This window comes from Pieris napi, chromosome 7 (assembly GCF_905475465.1).
Source record: "Pieris napi chromosome 7, ilPieNapi1.2, whole genome shotgun sequence".
In the NCBI taxonomy this organism is placed as follows: Eukaryota; Metazoa; Arthropoda; class Insecta; order Lepidoptera; family Pieridae; genus Pieris; species Pieris napi.
In genome coordinates, this window is record NC_062240.1 from 1,811,136 (window position 1) to 1,826,573 (window position 15,438).

At 32.5% G+C, this 15,438-nt stretch overlaps 1 protein-coding gene across 3 annotated transcripts in view; it reads right to left on the bottom strand.

The window, feature by feature from the left end:
* LOC125050805 (protein peste-like) overlaps positions 1-15,438 on the bottom strand; it is a 62,086-nt gene that overhangs the window by 35,649 nt on the left and 10,999 nt on the right. For 2 of the 3 annotated variants that reach the window (XM_047650827.1, XM_047650829.1), the window contains exon 1: positions 6,985-7,141. The exons of the other annotated variant lie outside the window; for it this stretch is intronic. The gene's annotated coding sequence lies outside the window, so the exon portion shown is untranslated. Of the gene's footprint in view, positions 1-6,984; positions 7,142-15,438 lie in introns of those variants that run through there. 3 annotated transcript variants of the gene reach the window in all.

Below are 15,438 nucleotides of genomic sequence, written 5' to 3' on the forward strand. Positions count from 1 at the left end.
TCTTGCTATGTACGCTTTTAACATTCGCTCGAACGGTGTAGGAAAACATCGTGAGGAAACCGACATGTCTTAGACGCAAAAAGTCAACGGCGTGTGTCAGGCACAGGAGGCTGATCACTTGCCTATTAGATTTAAAAATGATCATGAAACAGACTCAGAAATCTGAGGCCAAGACCTAAAGAGGTTGTAGCGCCACTGATTTATTTTTATATTTTTTTGTAAAATGTAACACTATAACTATATGTAAAACAATTAAAATCTAGAGTCTGATAACACGTTATCTTAAAGTAAGATAACTTATCTATAAGTGAAAATGTTTTAATCACTGCCCTATATAAATATTAGCCATAAACTAATGAGAACGTATTTGTATCTATGATACTTGTCGTACCCTTTAAATAGAAAAGAAAAACATTTAAAAACATAAGCGCAGTAATAAAAACAATACTTATACTTTATATCGAATTATCTTGAATAACAAGTAGTAAACATATTTTTTTAAATAAATGTATAATTTTTAATGAAGTCGTAAATTCTTAAGTATACCTATTATGTAACTACTTAATAATTTAAGGTTTTAAAACAGAAATATTAATTTTAAACATTTAAATTACCAATAGTATTTGTAAAGTATTAATTTCATCTACAGATGAAGGACGGAAGGGCTAAAATGATACGGAATACCAGTCACCATAATTATAATTCAATATCATGAACAAAAATTGCAACTCTCTATTTGAATTTTGGGTTATAGTTCATATTGGTAAAATGTAATGATTCTATATATCAATGCATGAAGTTGGAATGTGCTACAATGCATTGAAATAATTAATGAACTTCATAGATTAACAGTTTGTAAAGTCCGTTGAGAAACGTTCACTATCTTGGCTCGAGAATGGCAAAGGATCGATGCTGATGATGATCGGTAATATTATTTGCAATATCCATGGGTAAACCGGGTGCAATTGCTTGCGAGACCCGTTCTTTCATTTTTGTTTGTATCCTATTTTTAATAATTTCGTCGCAGAACCGTTCCAGGCACGGCCTGTGCATTGTTCACTTCTCCTGTTGGCCATTTCAGTCTACTGGCATCTGACGATGCGATAGGGCAATGGATAAGCATACGTTTTACGGATTGTTCGCCATTATTGCAGGTAATGTGCGAAGGCTCTGAGCCCTGAACGAATTTGCACCATCTGGGTGTGAAACGCTTCTCTGTTATTAACTTATATGTAACATCTCCCATAATCATTTTTGAAGTTCCAGCTGTTTCGCCCTCCAGGTAGTGCGCATTCAATACTTCTAACGACTGAAAAGAGGTTTGCTTTATATCAGTTCCTATAGAGCTAGAAATAGTTAGGTATTTTGTTAATATTTTAATAAATTTGTGTTAAATGTCGCGTTGTTTGTCTTTCAATTTTCATACCACAACAAGGTTACAACATTTATTTTTCAATTTTCGTACGACAAATGTTACAAGCTTGGTAATACATTGTAACCAGGCTGTAGTATCGTAGCTAAAATAAATCAAATAGTTTGGACAATCTTGATGTATCCATAGACGAACCTATGCGTGGGTTGTGTGACAGAATATCAAATGAATGCGTAGACAAAAAATGCGCCATTTTTTTTTAGATCTTGTCGAGTAAATAACAATGTAGAGTTAATAAAAAAACTACAATTTAAACAAATATATCATATCAAAGCGACAACATATAGACATATCAGAGCTATAACGCACAGTAGATTTTTTATAAGTTGTTTCAACCTGTTTTTTTAACCTATGCCGAATAAAATGTTGACTTTATTGTAACTTTGATTGGGAGTTGATTTGAAGATTTAAAAAGTAATAAACAACAAGAAATATTGGGCATTTAGGCAAACTTATTTGTTTGTTTCGTACCTCTTAAAAGTGTTGCTTCCCAAGAAGGATAGATTAACAAAAAGGCAAGCATTTTTAACTATTACATGCATTTTAAGATTAATTTTTTATCGGATCATTTTCAAATTAGTAATGTTTTTTTTATTGTAGTTAAAATACTTTTTTGTCGTTTAATGAACTAATTAAAAGAAAATAAAATATTATACCCATGCGATCGACAGTTATAATTACGCGAAAGAAAATTTATGAAAAACATTAAAAGGCCAAATTAAGATTTTTTACAAACATATTAAGAAAACGTAAGCGTTTATATTTTTTCAAACTTATAATAAAGCTACTACCTAGATACTGTTTAAAAAACATACCAAAACGGGTATATATGAATTTTATACAGACTCAATTACAAGGCCTAAAAATTGCGCAATATTTCACAACACTAAAGAGAATGAAATCTTATAAAGTACAGTCGCGTGTAAGGTGACATAGAATCGTGTAAAAGCTATGTTATGACGCGAAACAAAACAATATCCAGTCTAGGTATATGTGTAATCTCGTCTCACCGTGATCTTACAATTTTTTTTATTACAGTATGACCCAATTAACGCATGCGCAAGCGCAAAATAATATATTATTCAAGATTAAGAATCTATATTGTTTAAACAAAACTTTACGATATTAAAGCAAGCAGTAACTTTGATAATTTAATCAGATTAATTGGTATTTTTATAATAATTTAAACAAATAATATTTGAAAGGGGCCGTTCCAGTATTACGTAAGCAGATTTATTGCAATTTATCCCCCCTCCCCCCTTTCCTCTTGTCAACAAAAGTAAACAAAAGCTTTCAAAAACGTACATAAACGTATTAATTTTTTGTAGGAATCGTCGCATTTCGTTTTCAAGCATAGACATGTGTGGGTAATATGTGTAATCTGTCTAATGACGTAATCATCAATAGGAAAATCAAATCCCCCCCCCTCTCCCCCTATAGTGCCCCAAAGTTAACTACAAGTTTCATTTTGTAAAGTGTGCTTTATGTAAGGAGCAGCAACGAGTTGCCTTTTTCAAACGCCCCTAGTAAGACATAATATATTATGCTGTATTATAAATAAATAAGAAAATTATTTATAAATAAATAAGAAAATTATTTATAAATAAATAAGAAAATTATTTATAAATAAATAAGAAAATTATTTATTTAATTATTAGTAAGAATAATATTAAATGATGCAAAGTTATTTTGGTAGTTTATTTCCGCGTTTAAGTTTATAGTAAACATTAATATTAAAACGCACTTTGCTTATTTACCAGTGCCTCAAACTGAGAAACTAGTTTTTTATTGACTATATTTGGAATCGTCTGTTTAACTTAAACTGATATAAAATTAACTTAATATAAACAACTCGTTACCTATTGAAGAATTTAAATAATTGTATTTGAATATTTCCTAGCCGGGCCTGCAGAATGTCCAGGATGCCCATGGACACAAATTTTAGTGGGTGCATTGCCGGCCTTTGAGATTGGACTCTTTCTTTAAACAATTGAAGGTCGTAACTCCCAGGGATGACCGACAGGGAGTCGATTCCACAGTTCGCTAGTTCGCAAAAGAAAGTGTCTTTTGAAGCGGACCCTGGTGCGGACCCTGGACCCTCAATGGTGATGAAATTTTGAATTAATACGGCTCGTACAGTATTTAAAATTTCACGGCAACATATTATATACATAGTTCATATGAAATAAATATTTTTTTAATGAGTCTACAATTTTAATCAAATACATAATTTATGCAGTTCGTTCGTACATATTATAATATTAATGACTACACTTATCAATTAATGTCTACGCTTTACAACATGTTATTGTATACGTCTAGCCAGTTTTCGGTTTGCTTGTCGTAGAAATAGAGATTTGATTAGCTTGGATTCTAAAAACTCTCTTTTCTCTAGACACATCGCAAGAGAAAATAAAAGAAATACACGATATAGAAGCGTCATATTAAAAATTGTTTAACAAGTTAAATCATATGTGATTTATGGATTTTAAAATACTTATTGCTTTACGTCTGTTCTGGTTACGACTCGTATCGTTTACGTGTTGTACATCGAAGAATGGCAACACCTTTACATGTAATATATGGATTAGTGTATTTTTCTTACTTTTTATGCACAAGAAAACCTAAATAGACGTGGTAACGGACCTATAAATGAGCCAAAGGCAGCCGGAAAGGCTTTATTAACTCTTCAAGGCTTGACACCAGGGGACATTAAGCGATACATTACATTAAACTCGGTACGACTGTTACAAAATCAACGTGTCAGGCGCAGGGGGCATTTTTATATAAGAGGGGGCAAACGGACAGGACAGGCCTGATATACAGGTTGTCGGCCTTTTAAGGACCCTAAGTCGAATTAGTTCGGAAATACTTCAGTGGGCAGTTCTACAAATAATAATTCCATGACGAAAAAAAACGTACCAATTCTTAAAAGGCCCTCAACGCTCTCGCGGGGATTTGGCATTGTGTAAATCCATCCATATCATTTAACACCAGATAAAACATATATACGACAACGGAAATGAGAACTCATTGACATCGCTTCAAATTTAAATAGCACTGAATTTTTTGCGTTCTACATTGTGACATTCCAATATAAATATTTTTTCGATTGTTTCTGATCGATCTTGATCGTTAAAATTAATTAATTGGATTCGTTAACATTAATTTATTTGTACACTAGTCCACCATTCATATGTATTGGGAAAAAAATAGGACAAATTAAAAGAAGTCAGAATTTATGTTAATTATGAACTATTAATACTGAATGAATTAGTCAAATATCGTTTTTAATTAATTGCCTTACGCCCGGAACTAATAATTAATGCACAATCTTAGATTGTTTTCAATCGATCCCCTATCTGGATCCCAATAACCAAACCCTACGAAGTAAATATATATTAGAAGTTATATATAACCGTATAAAAACATTAAAATATACAAGTGTATGTTTAAATATAATAATATAATATTATATTTATTTAATATAATAATAGTTTTTTATTTAAAAAACTGGTGTAAGTTAAAATCTGAATAATTAAGTGTTGAAATCGTGCTTTCGTCAACTGTCATTTTCATACAAAGGTCTATCCACAGACACCGATACGATCTCCCATGGATAGTTTATATTGACAGATGGCTATTACAATCCGTCGATTGGTTAAGCTACGGTTTGCTAGAAAAGCGGTGCCGTTATATAACGGCCGTAATGTAACGGGTGACGTCACCCATACGCTGTCTTGTTATCTAGAGAACGTTGAGTGTCACCGTAACGTCAAATAGCGGTTCTGTCATTTGCATGACGGCCGTCATAGCGATGATAAACAGTAGTTCGCGTGTAGCGGTGCGCATATTTAATTAATACAATGACTTGGACGAGCGAAAATGATTAACAATTAATTGATTTTGTTAAAAATAATGAAGCTTTGCGCACTATCCAATCCAAAGAGTACAGACAAGCTCAGATGAAGCAAAATTTGTGGAACGAAATTGGAATTAAAATTGGAAAAAAACACTTCAAAAATATAGTCGCACTACTTTCTAGGAAACCACAGCCACCGTAAAGACGGCCGTTATTAACAACCGTAAAACGACGGCCGTTAGTCAACGGCACAGCTTTTCTAGGAAACCGTAGCTTTATTGTTTCAATATTTGGATTGCATCAAAAATGGATAGAGATATGTTATTGGGTTCGAGCGTTTAATGACATGCTACACTTATAAAACATACGTATTAGGTGTTAAGATAAGAGAGAGCCTATTCTCAGTCAAGATGACAGAAATATATCTGCCTAGTGCCCTATGCGCATTAATTTTTCTTATCAATTGTCATTTCTACAGACTAGAGTAACAACTAATCGCTTATGGTTGAGTTCTTATATGATATGGTTGTATTTCATTAATATAATATATACCCTACGGTGTGACTCTGATGTGACATATATCGCTTTTAATAAGAACTTGCTGATCAATGCTGGTTAAATACTAAAATTATTCACTAAACTCTTCAGATATTATTATACTTAATTTTTAACTGGTAGTTTTATAATTAAAAATAGAAATTAAGATATTTGAAGTTTTTTTACTAATTGTATACATGTTAAATACATTTCAAAAAAATGTGGCGCCTTTTAAAAGAGCTACTTTAGGTCTGCCTCAGATTTCTGTATCTATTTCGTGATCATTTATTAATAGACAAGTAAGTGATCAGCCTTCTATGCCGTCGACATATTAGGGTCTAAAGCTGAGTTGAATACGTACAATGTACATAGACCGAAAGACCACTGCTGCACAGCCGGAGATTGAACCTACGATCTCAGATAAATCTTTTTATAAATTTGACGAATACTTAAATGATCCTAATCCTTGGGATTGATTTGCTCCAGTTCAAACAATTTGTATGACTCAAAACTTAGCGATTAAAAAGAGTGTTAGTTCAAGAAAAGAGAGTGAGAGTGAGCCTTCTGGCAATGTGAGTGTCCATGGGCGGTATTACTTAACTTAACTTGTTATATAAAAAATACAAGACAATTTTTTTTAGTTAAATCGTCACAAAAATACACAATTTTATAATATTATGTACTGATTTACATTAATTACAATATAGCATTATCGTTATTGATATTTTAATGCCACTTTATATTTTATCAAAGACAATTAAAGCAAACTACGTACGTTGTCTTTGGTTTTATTCACGATATAGTCACGTGAAAATTTTCACGCTTAACTCAAAATAAATTTGTCTTTTAATCAAATAAAAAATTATTACGATTTCGTAATAATATGAAGCTACAGTATCTTTGAATTACTTTTCTAATAAAACTTACGTAAACGTATTATTTCGATTTCGAAACGAAGTTTTAAATTGTTTTGAATTGATTAAAATCAAGAAGTTAGTTGTAAATGACAAATGAACATTATTACTATTTAATTGAACTCGCGTCATCCTTGAGTATTTTAATGTCGTGTGGTGAAAATATTTTTTTAAATGTTTACTATCTTATAACTATTTTTAATATAACATTGTACCTTATCCAGAATATTAAAACGTACCTTTAAAGTAGTCAATTTTGAATCTTGTTCTCACACAGTGTCACAAAAACATTCCATAGATAACACGATAAACACAAGTTAACAATTCATTATTGAAGCAAAACGTGCGCGCGATTCGACGTCCGAAGCACACTTGCGCCCGGGCATGATAAACGCTATCATAAATGTGTTAATCCTTTATAAGACATAACGAACTATTTAAAGAACGAAGTGAAAGACGCAAGTGAATTCAGGTTCTATTTATTGTAAAAATCAAAAATATGTCGCAACAATTGTACATTTTTAAGGACATTTTTGTAAATCATTTCCTTGTTACCTATGTTTGTTTAACCTTTTAAAGGTTATTTTATATTATTTTTCAATTTTAATATACTCCAAAAGGGGACTGGTTGAATAAATATAGTAATTTTCAATACGTGAAACTGCGTGATTAAAATTTATAATTACAACCTACTCATACTAAATAAAACAGGAAATTAAAAAAACTTTTCAATTCAAATGAGCAGTGTGGGCGGGCCTAGTGGCTTCAGCGTGCGACTCACATCCCTTATCATAGGTTCGATTCCTGTGCACCAATGGACTTTCTTTCTATGTGCGCATTTAACATTAGCTCGAACCGAATAGCATATTCGTGTATACCTCGAACAAAATGATTTCACATTATATAAAAAAGTATCCCAGTTGCGTGCCTAAACACAATTTTTGATTCACTAATAGTAATGGTTCCTAAGGATGGTTAATATTATTATTTTTAATTATTTATATATGTTTGCGACTGTATGTATGTATTGAATCCGTGAGATTAGCTTTAGTTTGTTTTATTAATATTTTTTTTAGATTAAGGTTCTATATTTTTTTAATCTGAATATACACAATACAATAATAATACACAATACATGTTTACTCCATGTCCCATAACGATTATTTGGTGTATCATTGAAAATAATCTACATTACATATCAATATCTTAGAAGGGCATAGACTCGCTCTAATAATTCACACTTAGGCAATTTCAAATGATTGTCATTAAAGCTAATCTAGTTAACAGAAGTTGTACTATTATTGTAACCAAAATAAACAGAACAGATGCAAAATTGTGGCATGGCATTAAGGCATGAGTGTTTCTCAGAGAATAAAAGAGGCACAGAGAAAATTTAAATCATATGTATTTCCTCGTTCAAAACATATTTGTGTAATTAATTTAATTATAATATCAAAAATACCTATATCTAATCGACACTTCAAAATTGCCGTTTTCTTTAACCTATTTTTGCAATATTTAACACTTAATAAACATTAAAAGCATAAACTACAAAAAGCTAAAGCATGCAAATACAAGGATCTAAGCTCCGAATATGATTTTGTCCCATTCATTGTCGAGACCCTTAGTCCGTGGGATCCGAGCGCTATAAGGCCTTTTAAGGAAATAGCTAAAAAGTTAGTCGACATCACAGGAGACCGAAGAGCTTGCAGCTACATCGGAAAAGAATTAGTCTAGCTATTCAAAGGGGGAACGCTGCCTAATTTTAATAAGTAATATATTTTAGTTATTATATTATATTTTTAAAGGTATTAAGTATTACTTTTATATTTTTTAACAGCGCTATACACATTACAATTATGCAAGCAAGCTGTTACAGCTTTGTTGATTGCTTAAAAATCATGAGGAAATCGGGTAGTACGTTATATAGTACATAATACATATATAGTACATAACATGCGATTTAGGAATTTCTTGTCAGTCAAAAACAAGTTTTTAAGAATATAAACCACACATAAACAAGCATGGTATATACTAAAATAGAGAACGCGGTATCAAGTTTATAATTTGGATCAAATATGTGATATTGTAAGTTACAATGAAAGCATAAATGAAGAAAAGTTCATGTTTGCCATCTGGAACGGTAAAATAGATAAACGTTGTCAATTTAATTTATCAAGTGAAACAAAAATGACAAAATAATTTATTTGAGGCTATGAATCTATTACCAGGCGATAAATCAGCTTAGCGAGCTTGATTTATCGACTAAGTCAAGTCATTTTCATGTAAAAATTTGCAAAATTGGCTACCAGTGAGATCCTCGCAGTAACATCCTACAATTCTCCAAAAAAGAGTCTGGAGCCATTTGTTTTAAATGGAATCACGTTGTTTGCGGGCCTAGACAGCTCAGTTTTGGCGAGAGTAGCTCGGCCGAAATGGGCTTTTTCTCACGATTAGCGCAAAGGCGTCTCCTACGACAGCTTATGTTGCGGGGTGGTCAATTGTCTAAAGGTCTGATTACTAGGTCCAAAAGAACGGCAACGCACTTATAGTTTTACGGATCCTGGATAGACCTGAACGCTCTTTGTTAGCCATGTTACATGCGTGGGTACGTGGGTAAACTAAATCTGCAAAAAATACTACGCATTATTTGAATTGCAAATAAAATATTTAAAATAACAATAATGTCTAATGAGTGTTGAAAAAATGACGCGCGACAAAGTGACAAAACTGGTTGGATTATGAATAATGTATTATAGTTTCAGTTCTGTCAAATATTCCTTACTATGGGTTTACGAACTCCTTCCGTGCGCTGTGTTTTTTTAGGTTGAAGCTTCACTTCAAGGTTCGTAGGTTGATTATATGGAAATTGATTATTTGTAGTGTTAGGTTTCAGTTTTTGGATATAGATACGCGTATAGTGTCACCAACACGCAACGAATCCAGTTCTCTGTTCATCCGATGCCTGTGAGAGATGTTGAGAACCTTCTGGCCGGAGAACATGAAGAACTACACAAACGGTGCTGGGAGCCATCATTTGGGCACCAGATCTTAAGTCGGAAGCGGATCGGACCCACTATTAGAAGATTAGGCTTCTCAAGGCAAAAGAAAACGTGGTCTTCCTAAACAATCCTCGCGACGCACAGTTGTGGCCAAGCACAATGGCTTGTGAGCTGAGCGTCGCAATTATTCCATACAATACTATATATTTAATATATAAATGAAGTGCTACTAATTTTACATTTACTGCCAGTTCTCAAATCAAGGGCGTAGAACGGAAGGAAAGAACAGGCAATAAATAATGCCCGTATGTCGAAATTGAAAGCATTTTTGACGTTCCGGTCGTTTCTGAATCTTACCCTAAGTCTCTACTGAAACGCACGCATACCTTTGATATACGAGTATAACAAATTCATTTTGATATTTTACGAAAGTAATCGAAACTCTTCCGCAGTCGCAACACCCGTCCACTCCCTAACGTTGGAAAGCCATGATTTCTTCCTTCTACCAATACGCCGTTTGCTCTGGATTTACCCTTTTTTTTCTGTTAGGTAAAAAAGTGTAATTAGATGTCGTCTTATGAAGTAAAAGTTAAACGCGTTTCAAATAGTAGTAATTTTTGTGGTGTATAAAGATTGTTATTGATACTTTGCCATGTCATCGATTAGTCCGTCGAAAGATTCAATCGTGAACTAATGGTACGGCGACAGTCTTATCTTGTGAATGCATTGATTATGTAAATAATCAGCCTTGTCGCTATTTGCGGGGTGGGGTTATCATAATGCTTTTAATATGGCATGCTTGAGGCATTAATTAGCGATATTTTGTCATGTTTTTTTAATATTAAGAAAACTTAAAAAGTTCCTACAATACGAAGACAAGGAAAGATTTGTTTGCCATTATAGCTATACGCAAGCATTATTCATAATTTGTTATAAAAAGCTTTAGGTTTTCTGTTTTGTTTTTAAGATGATATTATGTTCTTAGTTAAGTTTTTGTATTAATGTAACGTATACGTAAATATTACTTAACCTTAACCGTTTGTAATTACAAATTTATACATTCCAGTAAATGACGCAACGAGCGGACTTAAAAAAAAACAACTTCTAATTAATCCAGAATCCACGAACAGAGTAATCAGTTTGGACACTACAAAATTTATGGAAATAATTAATGAACCGCATATTATATGTAAATCTTTTCGTCGTTTTATCGTTTTTAATGGTTCGTTGAGTGAACTATCTGCTTCCGGACTTGGTTACCAAGTGTGGCAATAGTCAATGCTCCCTTGTACATTCACAATAAGGACCTCCATCGGGACCTTAATGTGGAGGACGTGGCCCCAATAATCAAAAAGATTTTTTTTTAAATTATATAAGTACTCTACTCCCCTGCCATTGTGTCCAGGGACTTTTTTTTTTTTCTTAAACTTTTACTAAAAAGATACAATATATTAATTACAATACACTAGGTCACGAATGACGCCCCGGCTAAATCGGTAATATTTTTATTTACAATATTCATGGGCGAGCCGGGGCGCAATTCCTCGCGAGACCCGCTCTTTCAGTTTTTTTTTGCCGCCTTTAGATATTTAAAATCAAAAAGGTTAGACTAATATTACTTATTAGTCTTAAGTTAGGCTAGATCGTAAAGTTCCATGATGTCTCAGTGAAGACATGTATTTAACAAAATGTCATTTCCTATAATGTAAGAAATAGTAGTCTTTTTGTAAATATTTTAATAACATTGTTTAATGTTGTGATATTTTGTTCTATGTGTATGTGGTATGAATGTAAATTGTAGTAAATGTAGTTACCGCATTGCAGTAGATGGTACTTAAGACTTAGATACTATCTATAATGGTAGCCTATTTTGTTAAAAATAAAAACCACACGTATTTAATGTTTCCAGGAAATCAAAATATGCCTTTTTTTACAGTCCTTTATATACATATTAAAACTTGATGTGGCGACGCAAACTGAACATTGCTAAGTTATTTATAATGTCATTGAGGCGTAGCGAACTGTGACTATTTCACATGGACCGGTGTGTAATTGCAGACGAGATTGACAGCTGTCAAATAAAGGACAAAAATTGATATAATATACGTGATCATCACCATGACAGTGATGCCTGGAATTATGCCGTATGGGAAGCACTTTGTGTGTGTGTGGTAAACACAAAAGTCCAGATGCTCTAGGCCTAGTCTGTTATCATTTGTTTACAATTTAAATTTAAAGAAAGATAAGTAATTTTCATTATTATTTTTATTTTATAGTACTTATAAAATTGTGTAATTTATGGTTTAAAAAGTGTAGTTATAAATATTACAATATTCGTAAATCGATTATTATATGTAGAGCACTGTTGGCGTAGTGGCTTCAGCGTGCGACTCTCAACTCTGAATTGGGTTCGATCCCCGGCTGTGCCAAAGTACTTTCTTTCTGTGTGCGCATTTAACATTCGCTCGAACGGTGAAGGAAAACATCGTGAGGAAACCAACACCCCCAAAAAGTCGTCGGCGTGTGTCAGGCACTGGACGCTGATCACCTACTTGCTTAGTAGATTGATAAATGATCATGGAACAGATACAGAAATGTGAGGGCCAGACCTAAAAAGGTTGTAGCGCCACTGATTTATTTTATTTTTAAATCGACGTATTACAATTAAGTCAAATATATTAAAATATGTGAAGTAAATATTTAATTTGCGTTCATAATTCATGAAATCATTGTATGTAGATTAGCACAAAATTGGTTTTTATCAAATGATATTAGATTATAAATATAAGTATGTATTTGTTGATTAGGAGGTTTTAGTTCCATTTCTATGAGTAAACCGATCCTGAAAGAAATTGCTTCCCCGTTGTGGAAATTCACACAAGATAGTCTAAGCGTCTATATTAAAAATGTATGAGCATATAATATATGTAATAGATCTCTTTCTAGCTGAAATGCGATCAGACTGTTACGATTTTTACATTAATAAATTACCACTAGAATGCCAAATTATATTAAATTTATGTATAGGTACAGTATTTACAATTTTCTTAACCTACATAGAGTAATAATAATGAAAATGAAATGTTAAGTGATACCGCCGCCCATGGACACTCTCAATGCCAGAGGGCTCGCCAGTGCGTTGCCGGCCTTTTAAAACCCTATCTAAAGGTTACGTGTATGCTTCTTTGAATTAGAATAAGAAATTCTGATTACAATTTATAATATACAATTTTTACTCACTTATAATAAGTGGTACTTCACTTATATTAAGTGGTGTGCCTTGGGGAAATCACGTAATTTCTATCAAATTTATGAATCAAATCAGGTTTGTTTTTTGATGATTTTTCTCGCCAGACTCGTCGAGCTTAAATTTCACCGTTAATCCATGAATATATAAGTATTTAGTATACAGTATTTACTTTACGTACATAGAAATAATAATAACAAGAATAATAATGAGATAAATGGAAAATTAATACAAATTTAAAAGGTTTAGTACCCTTGTGGTAACTTTAACGCTGGCAGCATTTCCCCGCTGTATTGCGATACTTATTCGTTGAGCAAAGAACGAGGTGACAACTTTAATATTTAATTAGCGACTGTGCACTTAAAAAGAGTACGCAGTATTCGAACGCACGATGACAAGGTCGAGAACCCCGGGCATAATATATTTTCATTCGGTTTGAAAGAATTTAAAATCATTTGTAACACAATGTACACTTATTATATGATCGTCAATAAAGAAATACATAATAAATGCTTCTAATTTTACATTTACTGCCAGTTCTCAAATCAAGGGCCTAGAACGGACGAGAAGAACTGGCAATAAACTCTCCGCCACTCTTTTTAATCGGCAAGTTTTTTTTTTACAAAATGTTTGTAAGGAGCTGCAACCATTACACTATGTCCCACATGACATCTTTAAGTAATTAATAGTTAATTCATAATAAAAAATATAAAAAAAACAAAGATTTGTCCTCTATCAGCAGTAGGCATGATGAAATAAGAAGAAAGAAAATACGGGGTCATGCTTTTAATAATTAAATACATAAGCTCTAATATTTTATTAATAACAAAAAGCTGTTTGAATTGCCGCCTAAATAAACTTAAAGACACTTATCTTAACATCGATTGCGAAGCTAATTGTTATTAATGTAATGAGCATTTTTAATTAAAAAAGTAAGTTAAAAAACAAATTTTATAAAACGACAACTTGTCAGTATATCTGTGTCAAGGATTGGTGTTTTTTGCATTATCTTAAGTAAATATATTTAAGTTATTTAAACCGTAATATTTTAAAAGTTAAAGTTTAAAAGAATTATTTCAAAATATTTTTTTTTTTGTTAGCAATGGAAAACTCCACAAGGTTATGTACTCTGGTAATCAGAGAGTCCGGTAAGCTATAGACACAACCCACCTGGGGGCTTAGTCAAGATGTCAAAACGCGACAAAGTTTCATACAAAGGCATCTTGACTAAGCCCCTTTAGCTCCATGACCTATTAACAAAAAAATTACAGCGTATGCATGTATTATATATATATGTATATGTACTAGCGGACCTGACAGACGTTGTCCTGCCTGATATTTCAAGCGATTAGTATATTAAACAAAGTATGCAAGTACCGACTGCAGCGCCATCTGCCGGGCTAATTTGTGAATCTAAACCATCCAGGGCTCCACCCAAATGCATACAAAAAAAAAATCATTCAAATCGGTCAAGCTGTTTAAGAGGAGTTCAGTGACATACACACGTACAGTTAGTTACATGTAAGCTATCCTATCTTTTAAGTTAGATCAAACTGCACACGGTGTGAAAATTTGATTGAAATCGGTTTAGTAGTTTAGGAGTCCATAGCGGACAAACAACGTGACGCGTAATTTATATACATTAAGATGATATCACCATTCCCATACAAAATTGTTACGCAGATCACGCCTATTCGAGACAAAAACTCAGACCTCTAAGCTAGTACTGAAATATTTGTCTACGATATTACATTATAATAATCTGTAATTCCAAGAGATGTGTGATGAGCTATTATTAGCATTATTATTATTATAATTATAAATCATATGTGTATTACACCATAGTGCGACCTTGATAAGCAAACACATCAATGGCTGATTCATCTTTGTTTTCAACAGAAGTTGTGTCTTAATATATCTAAATGAACACGTGTAAGGGGTTTTGGACACATCGAAGTGTTTTATTGAAATAACGTTTCAGAAGTTATATATGTATTTATTTATTTGTATTGAGTCATTTTGTAATGGCGGTAATTATCGGTCAAGCAAAACACATCGGCACAAAATAAGCAATGAATTACATATATTTTTTTAATTTAGAAAGTGTCTGCTAAAATAAATAAAAATAAAATAAAATATGTCTTTTATGGAACATAAGATACAGGTATTACATATTCCACGTCATTAAATTTGAATAGGTAGACATCCCTACTCATCGGCAAAGAAGACAGAGGGTGTAGGCCGAGAGAAAAAGCCGGCGTAAAAATCTCTCGGTACTCTTTTAAAATAGCAAATCATCAAACAACACTTATTTTAAAACAAATATAGCAAATTAATTAGAAGTTAAACGCTTGGTTATGCATGAACTGGACAGGATTTCTGAAAGAAAAGCATAGATGCGTAGGAGTCGTCTACCTACCTGTCTAATATACTACAATATTTTA